The 13393-nt window shown below is 50.0% G+C and overlaps 1 long non-coding RNA gene across 1 annotated transcript; it reads right to left on the bottom strand.

The window, feature by feature from the left end:
• Positions 1 to 1551: 1551 nt before the first annotated feature.
• On the bottom strand, positions 1552 to 5202 carry LOC147571808 (uncharacterized). Its single transcript, XR_015246714.1, has 2 exons — positions 4560 to 5202; positions 1552 to 2285 (listed from the first exon to the last, which is right to left on the bottom strand). It is a non-coding gene; the product is annotated as an uncharacterized LOC147571808 (long non-coding RNA).
• Positions 5203 to 13393: the final 8191 nt, after the last annotated feature.

The following is a 13393-nucleotide window of genomic DNA, read 5'->3' on the forward strand; positions in this document are numbered from 1 at the left end:
GCCTGCTTCGGATTCTGTGTCTCCCTCTCTCTCTGCCCCTCCCCTGCTTGTTCTCTCTCTCTCTCCCTCAAACATAAATTAAAACATTAAAAAAAAAAAAGAAAAAAAGAATTGGAAGTTTAAAGGGCCAAGCCCAAGTGGGTAAGCAGACAGGCAAGAATGAGATCGGAAGGGAGACATTTATAGTGAAGGGAGCCAGCCCAGGGTGGTAAATGGGATGGGGAACTAAGGGAACATCTCAAGACAATGCCACCAGCATGCACCGAGTGGCCTCGCCCACAGGTGGACAGGCAGGGAGGAGGCTAAAGGGCGATGAGTTTGGCCCCTCAACTCTTCTTTCCTTATTATTTGTGTCAGATTTCCCCACGCCGCTGGGCCTGCCTGGGCAAGGCTGGCTGGGATGGCCCAGGACTCCCCGTGGGGGAAGCAAGCAGATACCGTCTGCCTTAAAGGACTTGGGAGTGAAGGTCTGCACAGGTCCCCCAGGAGATCTTAAAACAGTGCTATTCTCCTGTCACTTCCTCTGCTCTAGAAACATTCCTGGTGCCACCACCACCCACCACAGAGGTTGAAGTCCAGACTCCACTGTTAGACTCTCTCTCCATCCACTATCACATACCTCTTTCCATGCATCCACCTGCTAAGCAAATATTTATCAAACACCCAGTATATGCCAGGCATTCGGGAAAAAAAAGCTGAGTGGAACACACGCCCACTCTCAGAAGCTCATCACCGTCCCCCCAATACATTACTCTCCGGCCCCAAATTTCCTTCACCTGCTCATCTTCTATCAAGCCTATGATAGAAATGAAGAGCCCATTCCAACCTAACAGGTACCCTCAAACCCTGGTGCGAGGGCAAAAACTCGGGAAGCAGGTCAGTCTTGCTTTGAAACCCATTTCTGTTGCTTTCTAGCAATTGTTTTTTGAAACTTTCTGCACCTCGGTTGCCTTACAGCGCTGAAGTGAGGGTCACATGATTGAGGGTCTAGTTCACAGTGAGTGCACCTGCACCATAGTCCTCACTGTTATTGCCGTTGTTATTTTCGCTCTCCTCTCTGAGCCTTGCTGTCCTCCATCCATCTCCGATGAAAGGACCCGACCCGTGCATGGCCAACCCTTTCCAGGCCTTGAGGGGCCAGCCTGCTCCTCTGCTTTCTTCCCACCCGGCACCTGAGAGCCGGACGTGGGATTCTACCTCCTGCAAGGCCTGGGAAGGGACCCCTGTGAAGATGGGGAAAGGTCCTCAGCCTACGTGGGTCCTCCCATAGAAAATCCGGGATGCTGCAACCCCGGAGTTTCAGGCTTACTGTGAAGCGAATGAAGCCAATGTTTCCTGGAATTACAGCCTCATAGCGTCCGCCTGCTTTAGGCTCGCTGCTTCCCTGGGGGTGAGTTCTGCCTGGACTGCCCCACATTTCAGTCCTTCCAGCTCCTTCCATGCCTGGGGCAGGAGGGGAAGACCACCATACTTAAAAATGCCTGAGGATAAGTACAGATCTGTCACCCCTGGAGGTAAAGATCTCTGACAAGAGACTCAGTGACAGCAGACTCAGGGATTATTAACATTTTTATACTACAAAGGAATCACCGGATGATGATGAAGATGAGGATGGGGATGATCGAAATGACAGGTGGTTTTTATCCCTGTCTCTAGTACCTACCTTGGCACGAAGTAGGTTTCGCAGCAAATATTTCCTGTCTAGATTGAATGATCAATGAATTCCTGGTTTTGAAAGTGTTTCCACCAAATAAATTTTAAGTAGTAAGTCACGGTTTCCCTTCCTAATTAGGGAGACGTGCGGGTGAATCCACAGACAATAAATGCAAGCAGGGACCGGCAGCCAAACCATATGAGCAGACGCTGTGGGCTGCCCAACCAATGCCCGTGGCCTTTCCCCTTCTCTGTCCCAGCAGGGCTCAGCTCTCCCGACGGGGGATGAAGGTGCCAGATCTTTGCGGCAAGCGGTGGCCCAGGGATCAGCTTGGGCTGATGAGGCATAAAGAGAAGTATGCAGTGTTCAGAGTTCAGGGGAGACACCCAGAAAATGCTCATCCCCACCCCATGATAAAAACAGATTTAAAACAACACAAAAACAAAGAAGAAATGAAAAGAAAAGAAAGCGCTTACCTCCCTTTTCATTCTGGCATTGACACCTTGGGACCATGAGGGGTGGGATGATTTATGCCCCGAGAAGGTCAGCTCAGAGAAGGGGAGCACTTAGGTCCTTGTCGAGGGCATTTCAAGATGCTGAGTCAGTACTCGAACCAACTCCAGCTGGACGCCTTCGTATTGCAGAGGAAAAGAAAACCCTATTGGTCAGGCCACATTTAGTGGATTAATCTGTTACTGTCAGCTGGAAGCGTCCAAAATGATAGAGTTGTTCCCTGAGTTAGCCATTGCTGTGGTCGCCTGTGACACTCTCCTGTACAATTGCCACAAAGCTGTGGGTAAGCTTTCAGGTCGCCTGTAAGTCGGCCTTATTGCTTTTGGGAGTCCCACAAGAAAAACTGACATTCTTATTTTCCAGAGAAACAAGGAGGGAGACCTGGGCTTTTTTGTTGGACATTCAAGGGACTGAATCCTGCCTCCGCTGCTTTGTGCACGGGCAGGCGCTGACCACCCCAAAACTGCCTTTCGTCGTCTGTGATGGGAGGCCCAGTGGTGGGACGGAGTCCAGCTGGTGGAACTGAATGAGGTCATTCACTGAGGGCACCCAGCCCAGGGCCTGGCGCGGGAAAAGCTCAGTCAGTGTCGTGCTATCATTTCTGTTCTCCACCTGTCGGGCTGCGAGTTGAATGCTTTTCTTGTTGCCTCGAGACTGGCCAGCTCTTGTTCTCCCGTAGAGGAAGGTGAACACTAGGAGCAAAGGAAGCAGCGTGAGTCCCTAGAGAGGCTGGAGGACTGCGGACAGAGGTGAAGTTCAACTTCCGAACCATCCCTTCAGAAGCCTACCCTACTCAGGTTTCTGACCTTATTTGTAGGAGCTGCTGGAAAAGGACTCAACGTTCAGCCATCCCCGCATCGTACGTACGTCCACCTCCTTGGTGATTCCGCATGCATTTGCCCAGGCCATTTCCAGGCCTGGAGAGCCTTCTCTACCACCTGGCCATCCCCTGCTTCTTCCACAAGGCACAGTTCAGCCATGCCCTCCGAGGAAGGTCCTCACCCACCTCTCCGAGTCAGTGCCCCTCTCTGCTGGCCCCACATGCTCCCTGCTGGCCCAGCACAGAGTTCTTCACTGACTGCCTCCTCACCCCCCAACAGTTCCCTTGCATGTTTTCACTAAATGTTAGTTGAATAACATGCCCATAGAAAAAATGGCTGGTAAGTAAACATCATTCTGTGCAGCTGTATACTTCATTTAGGAAAGTTATTTCTCTCTCTCTCTCTCTCTTTTTTTCTGTGAGATAAACCTAATGTGTTTATTACCTCCAGCATTATTTTTTTTTTTCTGGGAACCTTCTGCTTTATTGCTGTAAGGAGAATAGGCTGCCACCACCTTACTTAAGGGAAAGTGTGCAAGGAAACAAAACATATGTTTAGAAATTGAAAAAAGCACAATTAATAATTCATGAGTCACAACAGAAATCATAATGGAAATCTAGATGTGAACGACAACAAAGGCATTATCCATTCAAACTAGAGTGATGTGGTTTAAGAATACTTAGAGGGAAATCTATTGTCTTAGATGTATGTAGTAGAAAAAAATTAAATCTTCGGAAGATATATATTTAATTCAAAAGCTGGAAAAAGAACCATAGAACATAGTGAAAGGAACTTGAAATGATAAAATAAAAATAAAATCAAACTGCAATTAAATAAAAAAATGTAAAGACATTTCTTTTTTTAAAAGGTAGCTAGTTCATTGAAACAATTCATAAAATAGCTGTCTGACAAGATTGCTCAAGAAAAAAGAAAAGACATAAATAACAATAGTAAGAAGGACAAAGGAAACATAACTGCAGTTTCAGGAGAAATTTTAGCAATAAACGATGCAGTGAATAGTATTATCACAATAATCGTGATAACCAGATTAAAATTAATATTTTTAATTAAAAATGACCACAAGGTACTTGAGCATAAATAGAAAGCCTGAAATGACCATTCTGTAAATTAATTTTATGATAAAAAAAAACCTGCCCCCTACAGAGAACACCACAGCACGTGAAAATTGCAAGTTTTACTAAACCTTCTCGAAATGGACAGTTTCTATCATCTACACACTCTTCTAGAGACTAGAAAGGGGACAACCAGCTGAGAATAAAAGGAAAAGCAAAGCCTGCTATTTCCGAGTGGACACATTCGACTATGGGTTAACCCTGGACACCTGATAAGGGTGAAATGTCAGCTCTCTTCTGGGCAGCATAACATATGGTTAAGGAAGGAGGGGGAAAAGCCCCATGATTGTGAACTAGGAGACTTGGAGAGACCATCAATGCTTGTAGGAAGCTATAAACTTGAGCTTCCCTGCATGGGGTTGATGTGTAAATGGGCACGTTGGTTCTGATTTTAGCCCGTGGTTCCTAAATCTACCCCTGGGGTCACTGTCCCCGCACCTGAGAAGTCACTTGGGTGATCTGAGAATAGCCAGTGGACCGCTGCGTCACCTGCTACAGAGACCACCACCACGGAGAGATGGCCTGCCACAGGGGCGGTGTGCGTCCTGCAGCCTTCCCAGTGACCTGGTGCCAGATGTGCCCTACTCAGATCTAGAATGTCCAGCTGAAACTGAGACCACGGCTGGCAGGCGACTGCAAGACCTAAATCATAAGGCAAGATAAAAAACTTACCTGGTAAACTCAATAGCAAAGAGATGAGAATAATAGTGAAAAGGAAAAATTCCTGGCAATAGCGGTTTTGAGCAAATAATGCAAAAATCCCAACATTAGCAAATGGATTCCAGCAAGGTATTTAATCACACAAAAAAACATGAAGAAAAAACGTTCCGTGTTAGAAGAACCTATTGATCAGATTTACCACCTTAGGGGATTAAGGAGCAAAACCATGGACAAATACTTTTGGTTAACTCACCAGCTGTCCCTACCCTTCTCCCTTCTGGCCTCCTTTACATTAAATGGTGCCTACTTTGCAAACAGTCTTCCATATAGATCAATGAAACAAAGGAGATCCCAGAAAGAAAGTCACCCATATGTTGCAACTTCATTTTTTCAGATTTTTTGGTTTATTTTTAAATAATCTCTACACCCAACATGGGGCTTGAACTCAGAACCCCGAGATCAAGAGCCGCATGTTCCATCAACTGAGCCGGCCAGGGCGCCCCCATATATTACAACTTTAGAAAAAAACTAGGATTACAAATCAGTGGACAAGAAAGGGCTGTTCAATTGATGGTACAGAGCAATTGATTAATATGAAAAACAATAAAATTAGATCTCAACCTCATGTCATTACCCAAAAACAAATTTAAGACGAATTAAAGCAAAATTTAAAACTTGTAAAAATAACGGGAACATATTGCGATACATGGGTTGCACAAGATTTTTTTCAATAATACCAAAAAAAAAAAAAAAAACCAAAACACCCTCCATAGCTTATTCTAGAAAATATGAGTAAATACGATCATTTTCACATTGGTGGCAAAATGCAACATACGGAATATTAGAATTTAATATTTACAATTGCAAAAACATACGAGGCAATGTATGCGAAAACGGGCGCCATGTTTGAAGCAGGCACGGAAACTTCACCCCCAACCTCAGGTTGATGGCAGCATGTCCCCCTGGGGAGGGGCAGGGATCAGAAGCAGTAAGAGAGATGGGGCGCCTGGGTGGTGCAGTCGGTTAAGCGTCCGACTTCAGCCAGGTCACGATCTCGCGGTCCGTGGGTTCGAGCCCCGCGTAGGGCTCTGGGCTGATGGCTCAGAGCCTGGAGCCTGTTTCCGATTCTGTGTCCCCCTCTCTCTCTGCCCCTCCCCCGTTCGTGCTCTGTCTCTCTCTGTCCCAAAAATAAATAAACGTTGAAAAAAAAAATTAAAAAAAAAAAAAAAAGAAGAAGCAGTAAGAGAGAACAGGACCTCACCTCTACCTCTGATGCTTTCACGTTTTTTTTTTTAAAGCCCTAAGGCAAACAGAACGAACGTTTACCCCTGTCCATTCTGGATGGTGGCTACCTGCTTATTTGTCAGAACAATGCTGCCTATCATTTTTCAAATATTTGAAATTTTCTACAATAAAAACAGGACAGTGTCCCTTGTATCCTATCTCCCATGACAACCTGGATGAAGTCCAAACATAACCAGCGCTAGACAGAAGATCCTCTGTTACTGGCCCCTGTCTCCTCACTACCTCAGACACAGTCCTCAGTCCACAAGGAACCATTTGTTGCTATACCATACAGGCATACATGTGTTCACACACGCATGTTCACACACACACACACACACACACACACACACACACACACCCCTATGCACCCGTGCAAACAATAGCCCTGATTCCTGGCTCCAAACCTTCGTCCTGTTGTCCCTTCTGTGCAAACTCTTCCTCACACTCTTGGCAGTCAGTCCCTCACTATCCTTCAAGAAGCCGCCAGGGGCATGTTGTCTGCAAGCCTCCGTTGGTCCCTTGAAGCCGACCCCTCTTTGCTGTCACGATGACCCGTGCCTGTCTGTCACTGCACCCAGGGCGCTGTTGTCTCACTATACTGTCTGTGCCAACCCCAGTGGGTCATACCTGCCTTCCTGTTTTCAGTGCTTAGAACAGCGCCACCTAGTGGTCATCCTCCCGGGGCCCCTTGATCGAAGAATGGACTTCCTCCACGTGGACAGCCAGGACAGTTGATTAAATATGCAAGTACCCCCAACAATGTACATTTTTCTTTGGGTACACAAGCGATGTCTTTTATCCCTGCATTTGGCAAGTCTTTAGCGCTCACGGACAGCACATGGGGTTTGGGGAGAGACAACACTGGGCTCCGACCTTCCCCGTCCCCGTTACCACCTGTAAGACTTGGGCCAAGTCGTAATTTAGCTGTGAAGTCCACGCTAGACCCTTTGGGTGAAAACCACCCGTTGAGTGAGAAACGCGGGATGTGAGACAGAGGCCGTGGGCCGGGATGTGGTGAGGACAGCCTTTGGCGGGCCACAGGGGAGTTTTGTAGACCTTGGTTCCTTTTCATAAAATGGAGATAAAGTATCTCACGGAGTCCCTGGGAGGATTAGCGATCATGTGTCTAAGGGACCAAACACAGCACCTGGCCCTCGCAAGAGCTGAACAATCAGCACCTGTTTTGAATGTTACAGCTCTGACTGTGGTGAGGGGGCAGCATGGTGCGTTTTCAACATCTCTGAGCCCTATTTGTTCCAGAACTTCTCATCCCAACTGTAGCCTGCTCCGGGGCTTGAGGTCGTTGGAGCCGAAGCTCTTGGCAACCCTTAGTGTACTTCCGAAATCTTGTGGAGCTTTTTAAAAAGTACAGCTCATAGAGTCTACTGAACCAGAGCCTCTGGACTGGAACCTACTATCTTTTTCTGACTTTACCACCAAGGCAATACAAGCACATAGCCAAGGCCACAAAGCAATAGATTGAGGCACGACCTGTCCAGGCTCCCCTGTTGGAAGGCAACTATCACCTGGGAAGGTAAAAGAAGACATAACCAGGCTTTCCCACCTGGAATGAAGTCCCCATCGAAGTTAATTCGATGTCAGCCACGGGAACTGAGAGATTCCTGATATGTGGCTTGGGGAGGACGGAAGCTGACGTGTCCTCATCTGTAAAATGGGGCAATAACAGTGGCTACTTCCCAGAGTTGTTGATGGACAGAGTTAACAGACAGCTGTTCAGGGGCGCCTGGGTGGCTAGGTCAGTTAAGCATCCGACTTTGACTCAGGGCTTGTTCTCACGGCTCAGGAGTTCGAGCCCCGTGTCCGGCTCTCCACTGACAGCTCGGAGCCTAGAGCTTGCTTTAGATTCTGTGTCTCCCTCTCTCTCTGCCCCTCCCCTGCTCATGCTCTGACTCTCTCTCTCTCTCTGTCTCAAAAATCAACATTAAAAACCTTTAATAATAAAAATAGCTGTTCAGTACATGAGTTCTCTCAGAAGGGATGAGTGGGGATGGGGACAGGAGGCTAGGCCAGGAGTGTAGGCAGGACGCCCACCTGACTGGCGAGCAGGGACCCGGCCCGTCTTCTGTACCAGGTCTTGAGGGCAGAGTCCGCTTTTCTGCGTCTGTTTTGTTTTTGTCTTGTACACCTTTCACCTTCCAGGATGCAACACAGGGCCAGGTTTATGCCTGGGACTCAGTAATGCATGTGAAATGTAATTGATTTATATATTTCAGGGGAGACTGGTCATTGGGATCTCTGCCCTTGAGGGTATTAGAATCCAGGAGAATATCTGAAGGTCTCCGGAAGAAACAAATCAGGTCAAAGCTTGAAACCTTAGCTGCGACTCTGCTCCTTCGCTGTCAGGATTGAAAATGACGAATTGGGCGGTCTGCTGTTTGCACATGGTGACCCGGGGTGCGTCCTTCCCCCACTGTGACCTCAGTTCCCCACCATAAATGAGAGATTTGGACCACAGTCCCAATACCCCCTCATCCTCTAAGCCCCCCACCCCCTCTAAGATGGCAGGTGTCGAGAGAAGCATCAAAGAACCATCTGGGGCAGCTGCCCTGAGGTGCATCAGGCAGCTTCCAACCCACCATGCAAAGCCTTCCCCCGTTCCTGCGGAGATGTCTGCACCTGAGAGAGGCACCTGTCCCAGGGCATAGGGGGAAGGGGAGGCGGGGGCGGGGTGTAGCAGCGCCTGCAGAGATTCCTCCAGTGAGGATTGCCAAGGGCGCCCCAGAGCCACAGTCAACAGCCTTTGGTGCAACCGTTTCTTTGGAAGCATTTTCTCTCTGAATCTCAGTTCCTTGCATCAGGCTTGTGGGTCCCCTTACTAAGGAGGCGTTTGGCAAAGCATGAAGGGCAAGACTTCCCTGGAGAGGATATTTTTCCCTCATATCAGAGCCTTTCAGGACAGTGGTGGTGGGGGGGGGGGGGTAGAATGAATGGGTGTCCAATCAGCTCCTCTCCTGCAGAGGAGCAGGGACAGGGTCTCTCCTTCAGGCCCCACAAGATTTTCAGTCTGAGGAAAGACAACTTCTTTCCGAAAGATCGGACTCAGGTGTCCAGTTCTGCACGAACCCTTTCCTGGGCACCTGCACCTCCAAAGCTGGGCCTCCCCTTTCCTGTGCCCCCAAGACCTGGGCTCTGGAAACGTCCCCCCTGCACGCTTGCTCTCCAGATCCATCCGGATCCCGTGTGCGCTTCCGGACAACTCTCCGGCAGTCGTCCCAGAGGTCCAGGACGGGGTCCCCAAGGAAGGGAGTTCATGGGGCAGGTGGTCTCAGGAAGCACGTGGGAGCAGTGGGGACGAGAAGAGGGAAAGGTCACGGGGATGGTGTGTGAACAGATGAGCCCTCCCCCACCCCACCAGGATTTCCTGAAGAACCTTGCAGAATGAACCTCGAGCTGACCCACTGAGAGTCCACGGCAAAACAGCAGCGTGGACTTGTGGATTCCTCTGCCTATCAATTGGGAGTTTGCCTAGGGGCGTGAAACGTCCTGCACTTGTGGGTGGCCCTGCTACAAGCGGGCTGGGAGGCTCCCCTTAAAGCCCTGAAGCCTGCAAACAGAGGCAGGGCACACAGGACAGCAGGGGGCGCTAGAGAGATGTCAGCGCTGGGTCCTCTCTGCTGCGTAGCTGCTGCCCGTGGTCCACGGTGTCCCTGCGTCGAAAGTCACGTCTCTTGCCGGATGGTCCTCTCTCTAAGGCGCTCTCTGCCTGCGATCTGCTAACTTCCCCCCTACTCCGCCCCATCCAGGTCCAGGCGACTGCCCCCTGCCCACGCCTCTGCGAATGGGATCTTCGTTTCCCTGCCCCACACGCCCAGAGTGTGCGTCCTGTCCTTCCTGCCAGGACCGAGCTGTCACGTCCTGTTCTGACCTAGGCCCTGCTGTGACCTCCTTCCTCCCGCTATGGTCTCCACTCCCACCGACCTCGTGCAAAGGGGGACAGTCAATACATTTTCCCACCCATGGGTGTCCTCTCCATTCGATGCAGCTCGGGCCATTTGCTGTCGCGCGGGGGTCAGGGGCACTGACAGGCACTCCGTTGGTATTGTATTGAACTTCAAGAAGCGTTTTCACCGGACACGGGGCTCTTGCCAAAGGAGGGGCAGCGGTGGGGTTCTGGGACGCCTGCGGGGAGACTCCAGGGCCAATCCCAGCCAGTGTCAGAAGACAACCACGGCTGTGCTAAGGCCGGCCAGGTGAGAAAAGAGAAACTGATCTCTGGCATGAGTGGGAGGGTCAGGAGCTGAGGTCACTGGTCGCTGGGATGTCCGGGGAAATTTGGGTACCAGGTGGGGAAGGAGGGCGTGAAGCCCACATACCGACCTTCCGTTATGTCCCCGCAGGTGCTACGCTATCAACTGGACACAGGCCGCCTCTAGACTCACACGGGGCCCTCTCCACAGGTCATAGGTGAGTTAACCCAACCAGGCCCAGAGGCCGACAGCTTTACAGCCGGGAATTGGCAGTGAGGAGGACTCGGCCCCAGGTGGCCCGGAAGGCTGGCTGTCACAGCGCATTGCATAGCAGAGGCCGGGGTTTGGGGAGAAAAAGGCAAGAGAGGGAGTGAATTAGGCAGAAGCCGGAGCGGAAAGCCACAGCGAAGCGTCGTGTCTTGGCCTCCACGCTGCCCGCGTGTGGGGCCGGCTGGCGCGTGGATGAGCCACGTGGAAGTGCGCAAAGCACATGACACGTGCTCTAGAGCAGAGGCGAAGGACAAGTCCCCTGAGGCCAGGCCCCCCGGCACCAGGACACCACAGCAGGTTCGGCAGGGAGTCCTAGAGCTCAGCCTCCGTGTGGATTAAGATACAGATACTAATCTCTATCTCACTGGCTCACCCAAGCTGGACCCAGCTAAACGCTCACAGAGCACTCTGTGTGCACCCCGATCTAGGTGCCTTCCGTCAATTAACATGTCCAACGCTCGCAGGAACACTGTAGAGATATAAACCTGGAAGGTCCGGGCCGCAGCCCGTGTCCTTGACCGCTGGGCGTCCCTGCCTGTCGATGTAAAGCCTGCCCCCACTTGTCCTGGACAGTGGGCTCAGTCACCGGCTGTGTCGTGTCTGAGCCTGGCCTTCCTTGAGAACAGATCCTCAGGCTGATGAGGAAGTGACCTCTTTGGAAATGTGAGCACGGACACAGGCTAGACACAGAGGGGGTGGGAGAAGTAGGGCAGCCCAAGCTCGTGTTCAAGCTGACATGAGTCCGACACACTTGTGTTATGAAGAGAGCCACTAAGGGCAACCGGCTGCTCCAACTGTGGGATTTGAGAAGCCTGTAGCAAGCATCTCAGAAGGAGTACATCCTGGGAGCCCAGAGTGTCCATCCTGGGAGCAGAGAAGCCCGGCACATGAGGAAAGTGACACATCACAGGTGCCTAAGGCGAGGTGCCATCTGGTCACACCTGTGTGAGTCTGGTGAAACCACAGCTCGGGCTGTGGGGTGGGGAGGCTGAGGAGCTGAGTCCAGACCCCCTCATCTCCCAGTTCTGCTCTTCCTGTTCCCCACCCACAGTCGTTGTTTGCCTCTGCCACACCTGTCCTACCCTAGTTTCTGCCACTGGTCCCAGGCTCCGTTCATTACTCGGTCATTCAACAAGTACGTGTTGACCAGACTCTGAGCCAGGCAAAGAGCTGATATCGGGTGTGGCCTCTCCACTTCTCAGGCTTTGTCCTTTTCCACCTGACCTTCCTGTGCTGCTGGCTCTGAGACACTCTGAGCTGTGCCCAGGAGGGATTCCTTATGTTCGCCTCTGGCTTCTGTGAATCCACCCCGATCCCAACCACTTGGCTCTCTACCTATTTCGTGAGGGATTTCTGTACCTCGCAGGTTCTCAACTTATGTACTCTTCATTACTGTTTCCCAGAGTGTGTTCCAACTAAGAGACGGTCAGGTAAAAAGGGATCGTGGGTAGGGGCGCCTGGGTGGCTCAGTCGGTTGAGCGTCCGACTTCGGCTCAGGTCATGATCTCACAGTTTGTGAGTTCAAGCCCCGTGTTGGGCCCTGTGCTGACAGCCCGGAGCCTGGAGCCTGCTTCGAATTCTGTGTCTCCCTCTCTCTCTGCCCCTAACCCACTTGCATTCTGTCCCTGTCTCTCTCAAAAATAAATGAACATTAAAAAAAAAAAAAGGGATAGTGGGGATCTGGCAGATAACAAGCTTAGGAAACACTAATAATGTCCAACTGAACACTTCGGGAAATGTACCGACTGTACCAGACTGTACCCCGCATTCAAGGCCCCAGAGCCTACTCTGAATTCAGATGACAAAAACGATCAAATTGTATTCACTCCAAAAGAGTTTATGAACATCAGGAGGGAGCAGCATAAGATGATATTTTCAAAGAGTGTGAAGAGTAGATATGCAACATATCACATGAATGTTCAAGAATATTCACTGTTCCCTCCCACATGGGAGGAGTGTGCTCCCCTGCTCTATTGATTTGGGCTTTGGCCAACGGGCTAGAGAAGTGGCTGTATCACTTCTGAGTAGGAGTTTCCCACACAATTGCTTATTTGGGCTTGACCTTCTTGCTCTTCTCCTTGGTCTCAGGGATGGACACGTCCTTCAGAGGGGCTGCCCCTCCAGCCCAGATCCCCAGATGAGAAGACACATGGAGCAGAGGCACGCACTCACTGTCAGACCGCAGCTTCCAGTGCGTGATGCAATACAGAAATGAGTGTCTGTTGCAAGCCGCTGGGATTTGGGGGCTGCTTGTTACTCAGCAAACCTGCCCAATACAGTGTGAGTACTTCGTCTTTTAGTGGGGAAGAGCCAATGATGATGATTTTGAACCAAATATCAAAAGGCATTTCCTTGGGGGGTCTCTTGGAATTAGTTGGCCTTTGGGGGAAAATGTCGCTTAATTGGAATTCTAAATAATCGAATTTTATCACCAGTGAGAGATAACATTTAGTGCCACTTACTCCATAGAAGCTTTGCATAAATCCTGTTTCACCTTCTTCACAAAACCCAGCAGGAAGTATTTCTGTTCTCATTGATAAAAGAAGGAACTGAGACTCAGAGAGAGTTTAACTGGCCCGTCTAAGGTCACACACAAAGGATGACCAGGATTTGAAGTAGGTCTGGAATTCAGACAAAATCTGTATTCTTTCCTCACATCACGCTGAAGCGGCACTCATCAGCTACTGGGAGTGCTAACAAAGGCTTCCTTTGAGAAGCCAGTAATGAGCTACATTTGGTACAAAAGGCATTTCTGTCCTGACACCATTAAAATATTTCTCTTAAAAAAAAGTTCGTAAAAAAATTTCCCCACCCCCCTCCAATTTTTGAAAATATTCCTCCCAACCA

This window comes from Puma concolor, chromosome F2 (genome assembly GCF_028749965.1).
Source record: "Puma concolor isolate L17-30 chromosome F2, mPumCon1.1.hap2, whole genome shotgun sequence".
In the NCBI taxonomy this organism is placed as follows: Eukaryota; Metazoa; Chordata; class Mammalia; order Carnivora; family Felidae; genus Puma; species Puma concolor.